The sequence below is a fragment of the Triticum urartu genome, chromosome 3, assembly GCF_003073215.2.
Source record: "Triticum urartu cultivar G1812 chromosome 3, Tu2.1, whole genome shotgun sequence".
NCBI classification, from domain to species: Eukaryota; Viridiplantae; Streptophyta; class Magnoliopsida; order Poales; family Poaceae; genus Triticum; species Triticum urartu.
The window spans coordinates 724191339-724203912 of NC_053024.1; the positions used below are offsets into that span (position 1 = coordinate 724191339).

Here is a 12574-nt window from a genome sequence, read left to right on the forward strand (position 1 = left end):
TCTCCCGGACGGTCAGCTTCTCCAGATCGCTTGTAATATGGTCGGTTGCACCACTATCCATGTACCAGTTGGTGTCAACCCCATACTGATGAGCAGCCATGTTGGCCGAGCGCTCCTCTCCTCCCTGATATGAAGAGTCGTAGCGCTTCCAGCACTTCCAAGCAGGGTGGCCAACTTTTCCACAGATCTGGCACACCGGCTTGGCAGAGGAGTTGTTGTTGTAGTTTCCCCTGCCTCTCGAGTTGCCTCGACCACGGCTGTGGTCACCACCACGGCCACGGTCACCACCGCCGCCTGGTTTGTTGTTGAAGCCGCGACCACCGCCGCGATCACCGTTGCCGATGGAGTTGTTGTTCTTGTTGAAGCCACGCACACGCGCCGCCGCATTTGCAGACGACTGAGAGGACCCGCCGCGGAGATTCAGGCGAGTCTCAAAACTCAGAAGCTGTGAGAACAGCTCCGGGATCTTGACAGGTTCGACCCTAGAACACATGGCCGACACCACTGGGTCGTCCTCCTCATCCAGTCCAGCAAGGATGTGGGATATCACCTCTTCCTCGTCCAAGGCCTTCCCTGAAGCAGTTAGTTCATCACACAGGGTCCGGACCTTACCAACATACTCTGTGATCGTGGAGTTGCCCTTCTGAAGATTGGCTAGGGAAATTCTGACGTTGACGGTCTGCGCCCTGGTGTGTGACGCAAGCATCCCTTGCACCGTGTTCCATAGCTCGGCCGCGGTGTGGCAGGTTGCCACTTGGACGGCCATCTCATGCGGCAGTGTAGTCAGCAGGTATGAGAAAACCTACTGATCCTGCGCGTACCACACACCAAACTCTGGGTTCGGCGCCTTCGTCTTGGTTTTGCTGTCATCGCCGGTGACCTCAATGATTGTGGGCGGAGGCGGCTGTTCGATGTTGAGGAAGCTTGCCATCTGCGCTCCCCTGATGGCTGAGAGCACCGTGGCGCGCCATAAGACCTCGTTCCCTCTCGTAAGCTTCTCGGTTGCGTTGTGTGCAAACGGAGACGAGGGGAAGGAATTTGCGGAGGAAGAGCTCACCATGGATGAACCCGATGTAGGCTCTGATTACCATGAAAGAAGAGAGGTGAAGCGTATACCTCCTGGCAGGGACGCGTGCGTGTTAAATAGCAAGACAAGATTACATCGGTTGGCAAGTTGTTGTGTTAGCTTGACCCCTCATTCAAGACTATACAAGATAAGGATCTCTAATCTCCAACAACCTACCCAAGTTACAACACACGCACACAAGTTACACCCCGTGACAAATGTCACGTTACAACTACAACCATATCATTTAACATGTAAAGGGTTCAGTATATCAATTCGTTGAACTTTGTTGCTATATCAATTCTATGAAATGTACATGATTTTATTTTTGTTGGTGGTGTAGACTCATTGGATTATTCCATTTTTTGTCAATTTGATTGTGGGGATGACCCAAAATTTTCCAAAGGAGTAGTGAAGTGGGTGCTCAAATCCTCATCCTTCGGTTGCTTTAAAATGATTTGGCATCTCCAAGTAATGTTCGCTTCTTATTGTGAGTAGCATGGGGCAAATCTTCATGGAATACTGTAGAGAACCACAACATTGAGGGTGTTCTCCTTTGCTAATTGGCCATTACCAATCAAGGTGTCATCAGTTTTGTGACCATGTTTATTACTCTCACTTACGATTTTGTTGCCTTTCACTTGTGGTCTGGCAAGGGATCTTTTATTTATGGTCTCATGGCAGTATTGTTTTTCTAATTGTATAATTCATCTATGCTGAGAAATAAATGCAAAAAAGTAAAAAAAAAAAGTGGGCTGTGTTCTTGCTCTGTCCTACTACTTGATGCATCTGTCTTTTATCCTCCCATTTCATGACGTCATGTGATCAATCTTTTTGTTGGGAACAGTAATACATCTATTGCTATTTTGTATAACTATGAGCTTCCTTATTGACATCCAGCATTACTAATCCAGCAGGGCTCCTGATTCCATGGTGTGCCTTAGTCTTTTGGCGGGCATATTAAAAGTTGAGGGATATTTTATTCCATTTCAATTTGCTTTGGAAATGTTCTGCCAGCTCAAGTACTCATGTCAAGGAATATAGCTGTATTTTCCTTGGAATTTTCTTTTGCCTTGCAATGCTAATGGAGAACAGGCAACCAAATTCTTGGAGGGATAAAGATTGTTAAAGAATAGATAAACAAACTATTTTCCATGGAAATTGCTATTCAAAGACTTGGTGCATTTGGGAAGTATGTAATGACCAAGTCTTTGATAATGTACTTCTAAATTTTGGTTGGTGCAAAATTCTCGTTATTAGCACCTAAACATAGAATTGTATTGGACTGTGAAAAGTAAATTTCTCTTTCCCCTTGAACTCATAACATTATTCCATGTGACTGAAAGAGTAATCTGATCATCAAAATCATCATTCTATATAATCATCCATGTTTATTTTTTGACCATACATTCCCGCAGCAATGCGTGGGGAATCATCTAGTTATAAAAACGTTTTGACACTACACTAATTGTATGTTTTATCACTTCCTCCTTGCGAGGAGTATATATATTAACTGTGTGTTTTACCACTTTGGCCAACAGCATGGAAAGCAAGCAAGCAGTTGTTGTGCTCGAGGCTCGAGCATAAGAGCAACTCCAACTGGCGGACACAAACTATTGGCATGTGTCCGTTTAGGTCGAATGTGCTGGAATTTTGTCTATTTTGGGTCTAGCCCAATAGCAGTTTCAGAAATTCCTAATAAATCTTAAAGGCCCACGCAGCCCATTCGTGCAAGGCAAGAGATGGGACTAAAGTTTAGTCCCACACTGCTAGTTTAGAGGGAGTTGGACCTCTTTATAAGGGAGGTTCTTACTCCACATGAGAGGGACATCCACACGCGCTCCTCCTCCGCCGCCCGCCTCGCCATGCCACCGCGGGTTGCGGGAATGAACCGAGCCGATGTCTTTCGCGTGAAACGTTTTTGCTGTAGTGGAGATTGAATACGAACGGCGCACCTCTTCGCCTGCTGCCTATTCGTTTCGTCTCCCTTGTTCTTTTCAGCTCCCGGCGCAGCCTCTCGCCTCCTTCTCTTGCGCCTATAAAAGGGAGGTCACTCCTCCCAGAGAGACGCACCAAAACAAAACAACCCTCTCGCCTCCAAGTTCCTGATCACTGAGCTACTACTACGATCTTCCCCATCCCTGCTTGCGGCGTGCACCGCAGGTCGGGACAGTAGGCCTCCGAAACCGCACCTTTTGAGTCCTGTATAGGAGAAGGGTGATAAGGTTTTTCGGGAGCGCTTAGCGTGACTACTGAATTCTTTGTCACGGATGCCCCGGACTCCGACAACTACTTCCCCGACGATGACTTCTTTCCCGACGTTGACAACCTCCTCGACGACATGGCTGGCGAGGACACCGACCCCAAGTCCAGTGCTACTGCTGCTGCAGCCCTGTATGTGCTCCTCTCCTTTCTGTTCGAGGTCTTGCCACAGTTCCTGGTTCTGGTGTTTGTCCTAGATATGTTAGATTCTACTTCATATATGAAACTTGCCCTATTATCTGCCCTAGATAAGCTTGATTACAGTTCATATATGCCCATGTTATTTACCTTCTCTCTATCAAATCACATGACTAGTTTTATGCCTATGATATTAGTCATGCTTTATCTAATATTTCTGTTCATAAAATCATTCGGTAAATTTCTCATATTTCCAACAATCCAAAAACCTCATTATAGGCAATTTACCCCGAGTGGTTTTACTGCTTCCATGAAACCTCCTATGTTTGAGGGTATCCACTATAAGAGGTGGCGCGTGAGAGCAGTCTTATGGTTTCAAACCATGAGTTGCTATGACGCCACTCTTGGCAAACCTAAAGGAGAGTTTGATGCTCAACATGCACAAGCTTTTCAGAAAATGGATACTCTGTTTAAGGCTGCTCTCTTGAGTGTTCTTGGTGAGAACATAGTTGATGCTTATGCGTCAATTGATAATGGAAAATATATGTGGGATGCACTCAAGGCCAAGTTTGGGGTCTCGGATGCTGGCACTGAGTTGTACATCATGGAGCAATTCTATGATTACAGGATGACCGAAGAGCGCTCCGTGGTTGAGCATACTCATGAGATACAGTCCTTTGCTAGAGAACTTGAGCACTTCAATTGTATGCTACCGGACAAGTTTGTTGCCGGAGGCATCATCACTAAGCTTCCTCCTTCGTGGAGGAACTTTGCTACCTTACTGAAGCATAAGAGGCAGGAGTTTTCCGTTCCAGATCTCATTGGTGCTCTTGATGTGGAAGAAAAGGCGAGAGCAAAGGACACACATGCTCGAGGTATTGAGGGAGGATCTAGTGCCAATCTGGTACAGAAGAAGAACTTCCAGCCCCACAAGTTCAAGAACAAGGGCAAGTTTGATGGTAAAGCAAAGTTTGATGGAAAGAACAAGGCTGTGAAACACACGAACTTCAAGAAGAAGAATGACAAGAAGAAAGGTGTTTGTCATGTGTGTGGGGATCCTGATCATTGGGCTCCTAGTTTCCCTAATCGCTATGACAAGCGTCATCCTGGGAAAGGCGGCAAGACCGCTAATGTTGTCATTGGAGACACTGACATGAAGGATGTTGGGTATGGTATATTTCCCACTGTTCTTTCAGTATGTCATTCTCCTGATTGGTTGATTGACACGGGTGCTAATGTGCATGTATGCGGTGATATTTCCATGTTTTCGTCTTATCAGACCGCAGGGACTTCAACCGTGCTGATGGGCAATGGTTCAAGTGCTTCTGTTCGTGGTGTTGGCACGGTCGATCTGAAGTTTACTTCGGGGAAGATCGTGCTGCTGAAGAACGTGCATTATGTCCCCTTCGTCAATAAAAATCTTGTTAGCGGATCTCTTCTGTGTAGAGATGGCTACAAGTTTGTCTTTGAGTCGAATAAATTTTTAATATCCAAGTATGGAACCTTTGTTGGTAAAGGCTATGAGTCAGGAGGTCTGCTTCGTTTATCCTTATCAGACGTTTGCAATAAAGTTGTTAATCATATTTGCAACAATAATGAATCAAATGTGTGGCATTCACGTCTTTGTCATGTTAACTTTGGTTGCATGTCGCGACTAGCGAAGTTGAACTTAATCCCTAGTTTCACCACTGTCAAGGGATCCAAGTGTCAAGTGTGTGTGCAAGCTAAGCAACCTCGTAAGTCTCATGTGACTGCGGAAACGAGAAATCTTGCACCACTAGAACTCATACATTCAAATCTATGTGAAATGAATGGTGTTTTGACAAAAGGTGGAAAGAAATATTTGATGACGCTAATTGATGACTCCACTAGATACTGCCGTGTGTATCTTCTGAAATCTAAGGATGAGGCTTTGAACTTTTTCAAGATCTATAAAGCTGAAGTGGAAAACCAACTTGATCAGAAAATCAAGAGGCTTAGGTCCGACCGTGGTGGAGAGTATTTTTTCAATGAATTTGATGCTTTTTGTGCGGAACATGGTATAATCCATGAGAGGACGTCTCCCTATTCACCTCAGTCAAATGGGGTGGCCGAAAGAAAGAACCGTACTCTAACAGATTTGGTTAACGCCATGTTAGACACATCGGGTCTCTCCAAGGCATGGTGGGGGGAGGCGATATTGACTGCATGTCATGTCCTAAACCGAGTTCCCACAAAGAATAAAGAGATCAATCAATTCGAGGAATGGGAGAAGAAAATATTAAAACTCTCTTATCTATGAGCCTGGGGTTGTTTGGCGAAAGTCAATGTGCCAATTCCAAAGAAGCGCAAGCTTGGACCAAAGACCGTGGATTGTGTTTTCCTGGGGTATGCTTTTCATAGCATTGGTTATAGATTCTTGGTTGTGAAGTCTGAGGTACCTAGCATGCATGTCGGTACGATCATGGAGTCGAATGATGCGACTTTCTTTGAAGATATCTTTCCCATGAAGGATATGGCTACATCATCTAATCAGGAGATGCCTAGTTCATCGAATCAGGAACCAGTTACAATTACTGAACCTGCCATTTCGATGGAACACTTTGAAAATCCTGTGGAGGAGAACAATGTAGTTCCTACTAGGAGCAAGAGACAGAGGACTGCAAAGTCCTTTGGTGATGATTTTCTTGTGTATCTCATAGATGACACTCCCAGTTCTATTTCAAAGGCCTATGCATCTGAAGATGCTGACTGCTGGAAGGAAGCGGTTTGTAGTGAGATGGATTCAATCTTGGTGAATGAAACTTGGCAGATAACTGATCGTCCTTATGGGTGCAAAGCTATAGGATGCAAATGGGTATTCAAGAAGAAGCTTAGGCCTGATGGTACTATTAAAAAGTACAAGGCTCGGCTCATGGCTAAGGGTTATACGCAAAAGGAAGGTGAAGACTACTTTGATACTTACTCACCTGTGGCTCGACTGACCACTATTCGAGTTCTACTTTCACTAGCTGCCTCACTTGGTCTTCTCGTTCATCAAATGGATGTTAAGACTACTTTCCTAAATGGAGAGTTGGACGAGTAAATTTATATGGAACAACTAGATGGGATTGTACTAGGTGGTCAGGAAGGAAAAGTGTGCAAGTTGCTGAAGTCTTTGTATGGACTCAAGCAAGCACCCAAACAGTGGCATGAGAAGTTTGAAAGAACCTTAACAACTGCAGGCTTTGTTGTAAAAGAAGCTAAAAATGTGTGTACTATCGCCATGGTGGGGGCGAGGGAGTTATTCTTTGCTTGTATGTTGATGGCATGCTGATTTTCAGAACAAATCTGCATGTTATTAAGGAGGTCGAGGATTTCCTATCTCGTTGTTTTGAGATGAAGGATTTAGGAGTGGCTGATGTCATTCTGAACATCAAGTTGTTGAGAGATGATGATGGTGGGATTACATTGCTTCAATCTCACTATATGGAAAAGATCTTGAGTCGCTTTGGCTACAGTGACTGCAAGCCCTCTCCAACACCATATTGAAGGAAATATGCCCTAGAGGCAATAATAAAGTCATTATTTATTTCCTTATATCATGATAAATTTTTATTATTCATGCTAGAATTGTATTAACCGGAAACATAATACATGTGTGAATACATAGAAAAACAGAGTGTCACTAGTATGCCTCTACTTGACTAGCTCGTTGATCAAAGATGGTTATGTTTCCTAGCCATAGACATGAGTTGTCATTTCATTAACGGGATCACATCATTAGGAGAATGATGTGATTGACTTGACCCATTCCGTTAGCTTAGCACTTGATCGTTTAGTTTGTTGCTATTGCTTTCTTCATAACTTATACATGTTCCTATGACTATGAGATTATGCAACTCCCGTTTACCGGAGGAACACTTTGTGTGCTACCAAAGGTCACAACGTAACTGGGTGATTATAAAGGTGCTCTACAAGTGTCTCCGAAGGTACTTGTTGGGTTGGCGTATTTCGAGATTAGGATTTGTCACTCCAATTGTCGGAGAGGTATCTCTGGGCCCTCTCAGTAATGCACATCACTCAAGCCTTGCAAGCATTGCAACTAATAAGTTAGTTGCGGGATAATGTATTACGGAACGAGTAAAGAGACTTGCCGGTAACGAGATTGAACTAGGTATTGAGATACCGACGATCGAATCTTGGGCAAGTAACATACCGATGACAAAGGGAACAACGTATGTTGTTATGCAGTCTGACCGATAAAGATCTTCGTAGAATATGTAGGAGCCAATATGAGCATCCAGGTTCCGCTATTGGTTATTGACCGGAGACGTGTGTCAGTCATGTCTACATAGTTCTCAAACCCGTAGGGTCCGCACGCTTAAAGTTCGGTGACGATCATAATTAGGGTTTTTGTGTTTTTATGTACCGAAGGTTGTTCGGAGTCCCGGATGTGATCACGGACATGAGGAGGAGTCTCGAAATGGTCGAGACATAAAGATTGATATATTGGAAGCCTATATTTGGATATCGGAATCGTTTCGGATGAAATCGGGATTTTACCGGAGTACCGGGGGGTTACCGGACCCCCCCCCCCGGGGGGGGGGGGTTAATGGGCCTACATGGGCCCTAAGGGAGAAGAGGAGGGCCGGACAGGGCAGGCCGCGCCCCCCCTCCCCCCTAGTCCGAATAGGACAAGGAAGGGGGGGCGGCGCCCCCTTTCCTCTTTCCCCCTTCCCCTTTCCTTCTCCAACAAGGCAAGAGGGGGGAGTCCTACTCCTGGTGGGAGTAGGACTCCTCCGGGCGCACCCCTAGGGGCCGGCCGCACCTCCCCCCTCCCTCCTTTATATACGGGGGCAAGGGGGCACCCCATGACACACAAGTTGATCTTCGTGATCGTTCCTTAGCCGTGTGCGGTGCCCCCTTCCACCATATTCCACCTCGGTCATATCGTAGCGGTGCTTAGGCGAAGCCCTGCGTCGGTGGAACATCATCACCGTCATCACGCCGTCGTGCTGATGAAACTCTCCCTCAACACTCGGCTGGATCGGAGCTCGAGGGATGTCACCGAGTTGAACGTGTGCAGAACTCGGAGGTGCCGTACATTCGGTACTTGGATCAGTCGGATCGGGAAGACGTACGACTACTTTCTCTATGTTGTGTCAACGCTTCCGTTGCCGGTCTACGAGGGTACGTAGACAAAACTCTCCCCTCTCGTTGCTATGCATCACCATGATTTTGCGTGTGCGTAGGAATTTTTTTGAAATTACTACGTTCCCAACAGTGGTATCAGAGCCAGGTTTTATGTGTTGATGTTATATGCACGAGTAGAACACAAGTGAGTTGTGGGCGATATAAGTCATACTGCTTACCAGCATGTCATACTTTGGTTCGGCGGTATTGTTGGATGAAGCGGCCTGGGCCGACATTACGCGTACGCTTACGCGAGACTGGTTCTACCGACGTGCTTTGCACATAGGTGGCTGGCGGGTGTCAGTTTCTCCAACTTTAGTTGAATCGAGTGTGGCTACGCCCGGTCCTTGCGAAGGTTAAAACAGCACCAACTTGACAAACTATCGTTGTGGTTTTGATATGTAGGTAAGAACGGTTCTTGCTAAGCCCGTAGCAGCCACGTAAAACTCAACAAAGTAGAGGACGTCTAACTTGTTTTTGCAGGGCATGTTGTGATGTGATATGGTCAAGACATGATGCTATATTTTATTGTATGAGATGATCATGTTTTGTAACCGAGTTATCAGCAACTGGCAGGAGCCATATGGTTGTCGCTTTATTGTATGCAATGCAATCGCGTTGTAATGCTTTACTTTATCACTAAGCGGTAGCGATAGTCGTGGAAGCATAAGATTGGCGAAATGACAACGATGCTACGATGGAGATCAAGGCGTCGCGCCGGTGACGATGGTGATCATGACGGTACTTCGGAGATGGAGATCACAAGTACAAGATGATGATGGCGATATCATATCACTTATATTGATTGCATGTGATGTTTATCTTTTATGCATCTTATCTTGCTTTGATTGATGGTAGCATTATAAGATGATCTCTCACTAAATTTCAAGATAAAAGTGTTCTCCCTGAGTATGCACCATTGCCAAAGTTTGTCGTGCCCAGACACCACGTGATGATCGGGTGTGATAAGCTCTACGTCCATCTACAACGGGTGCAAGCCAGTTTTGCACACGCAGAATACTCAGGTTAAACTTGACGAGCCTAGCATATGCAGATATGGCCTCGGAACACTGAGACCGAAAGGTTGAGCGTGAATCATATAGTATATATGATCAGCATATTGATGTTCACCATTGAAAGCTACTCCATTTCGCGTGATGATCGGTTATGGTTTAGTTGATTTGGATCACGTGATCACTTAGAAGATTAGAGGGATGTCTTTCTAAGTGGGAGTTCTTAAGTAATATGATTAATTGAACTTAGATTTATCATGAACTTAGTACCTAATAGTATCTTGCTTGTCTATGTTTGATTGTAGATAGATGGCCCGTGCTGTTGTTCCGTTGAATTTTAATGCGTTCCTTGAGAAAGCAAAGTTGAAAGATGATGGTAGAAATTACACGGACTGGGTCCATAACTTGAGGATTATCCTCATTGCTGCACAGAAGAATTATGTCCTGGAAGCACCGCTGGGTGCCAGGCCTGCTGCTGGAGCAACACCAGATGTTATGAACGTCTGGCAGAGCAAAGCTGATGACTACTCGATAGTTCAGTGTGCCATGATTTACGGCTTAGAATCGGGACTTCAACGACGTTTTGAACATCATGGAGCATGTGAGATGTTCCAGGAGTTGAAGTTAATATTTCAAGCAAATGCCCGGATTGAGAGATATGAAGTCTCCAATAAGTTCTATAGCTGCAAGATGGAGGAGAATAGTTCTGTCAGTGAACATATACTCAAAATGTCTGGGTATCATAATCACTTGACTCAACTGGGAGTTAATCTTCCTATTGATAGTGTCATTGACAGAGTTTTTCAATCACTGCCACCAAGCTACAAGAGCTTCGTGATGAACTATAACATGCAAGGGATGGATAAGACGATTCCCGAGCTCTTCGCAATGCTAAAGGCTGCGGAGGTAGAAATCAAGAAGGAGCATCAAGTGTTGATGGTCAACAAGACCGCCAGTTTCAAGAAAAAGGGGCAAAGGGAAGAAGAAGGGGAACTTCAAGAAGAACAACAAGCAAGTTGTTGCTCAGGAGAAAGAAACCCAAATCTGGACCTAAGCCTGAAACTGAGTGCTTCTACTACAAGCAGACTGGACACTGGAAGCGGAACTGCCCCAAGTATTTGGCGGATAAGAAGGATGGCAAGGTGAACAAAGGTATATGTGATATACATGTTATTGATGTGTACCTTACTAGAGCTCGCAGTAGCACCTGGGTATTTGATACTGGTTCTGTTGCTAATATTTGCAACTCGAAACAAGGACTACGGATTAAGCGAACACTGGCGAAGGACGAGGTGACGATGCGCGTGGGAAATGGTTCCAAAGTCGATGTGATCGCAGTCAGCACGCTACCTCTACATCTACCTTCGGGGTTAGTATTAGACCTAAATAATTTTTATTTGGTGCCAGCGTTGAGCATGAACATTATATCTGGATCTTGTTTGATACGAGACGGTTATTCATTTAAATCAGAGAATAATGGTTGTTCTATTTATATGAGTAATATATTTTATGGTCATGCACCCTTGAAGAGTGGTCTATTTTTGATGAATCTCGATAGTAGTGATACACATATTCATAATGTTGAAACCAAAAGATGCAGAGTTGATAATGATAGTGCAACTTATTTGTGGCACTGCCGTTTAGGTCATATCGGTGTAAAGCGCATGAAGAAACTCCATACTGATGGACTTTTGGAATCACTTTATTATAAATCACTTGGTACTTGCGAATCGTGCCTCATGGGCAAGATGACTAAAACGTCGTTCTCCGGTACTATGGAGAGAGCAACAGATTTGTTGAAAATCATACATACAGATGTATGTGGTCCGATGAATGTTGAGGCTCGTGGCGGATATCGTTATTTTCTCACCTTCACAGATGATTTAAGCAGATATGGGTATATCTACTTAATGAAGCATAAGTCTGAAACATTTGAAAAGTTCAAAGAATTTCAGAGTGAAGTTGAAAATCATCGTAACAAGAGAAAAAAGTTTCTACGATCTGATCGTGGAGGAGAATATTTGAGTTACGAGTTTGGTCTACATTTGAAACAATACAGAATAGTTTCGCAACTCATGCCACCCGGAACACCACAGCGTAATGGTGTGTCCGAATGTGGTAATCGTATTTTACTAGATATGGTGCGATCTATGATGTCTCTTACTGATTTACCGCTATCGTTTTGGGGTTATGCTTTAGAGACGGCTGCATTCACGTTAAATAGGGCACCATCGAAATCCGTTGAGACGACGCCTTATGAACTGTGGTTTGGCAAAAAACTAAAGTTGTCGTTTCTGAAAGTTTGGGGCTGCGATGCTTATGTGAAAAAGCTTCAACCTAATAAGCTCGAACCCAAATCGGAGAAATGTGTCTTCATAGGATACCCAAAGGAGACTGTTGGGTACACCTTCTATCACAGATCCGAAGGCAAGACATTCGTTGCTAAGAATGGATCCTTTCTAGAGAAGGAGTTTCTCTCGAAAGAAGTGAGTGGGAGGAAATTAGAAGTTGATGAGGTAACTGTACCTGCTCCTTTATTTGAAAGTAGTACATCACATAAACCGGTTTCTGTGACACCTATACCAATTAGTGAGGAAGCTAATGATAATGATCATGAAACTTCAGATCAAGTTTCTACCGAACCTCGTAGATCAACCAGAGTAAGATCCGCACCAGAGTGGTACGGTAATCCTGTTCTGGAAGTCATGCTACTGGATCATGATGAACCTATGAACTATGAAGAAGCGATGGTGAGCTCAGATTCCGCAAAATGGCTAGAAGCCATGAAATCTGAGATGGGAGCCATGTATGAGAACAAAGTGTGGACTTTGGTTGACTTGCCCGTTGATCGGCAAGCAATTGAGAATAAATGGATCTTCAAGAAGAAGACTGACGCTGACGGTAATGTTACTGTCTACAAATCTCGACTTGTTGCGAAAGG

At 44.5% G+C, this 12574-nt stretch overlaps 1 pseudogene; it reads right to left on the reverse strand.

The window, feature by feature from the left end:
• Positions 1-429: 429 nt before the first annotated feature.
• On the reverse strand, positions 430-568 carry LOC125549672 (annotated as a pseudogene).
• Positions 569-12574: the final 12006 nt, after the last annotated feature.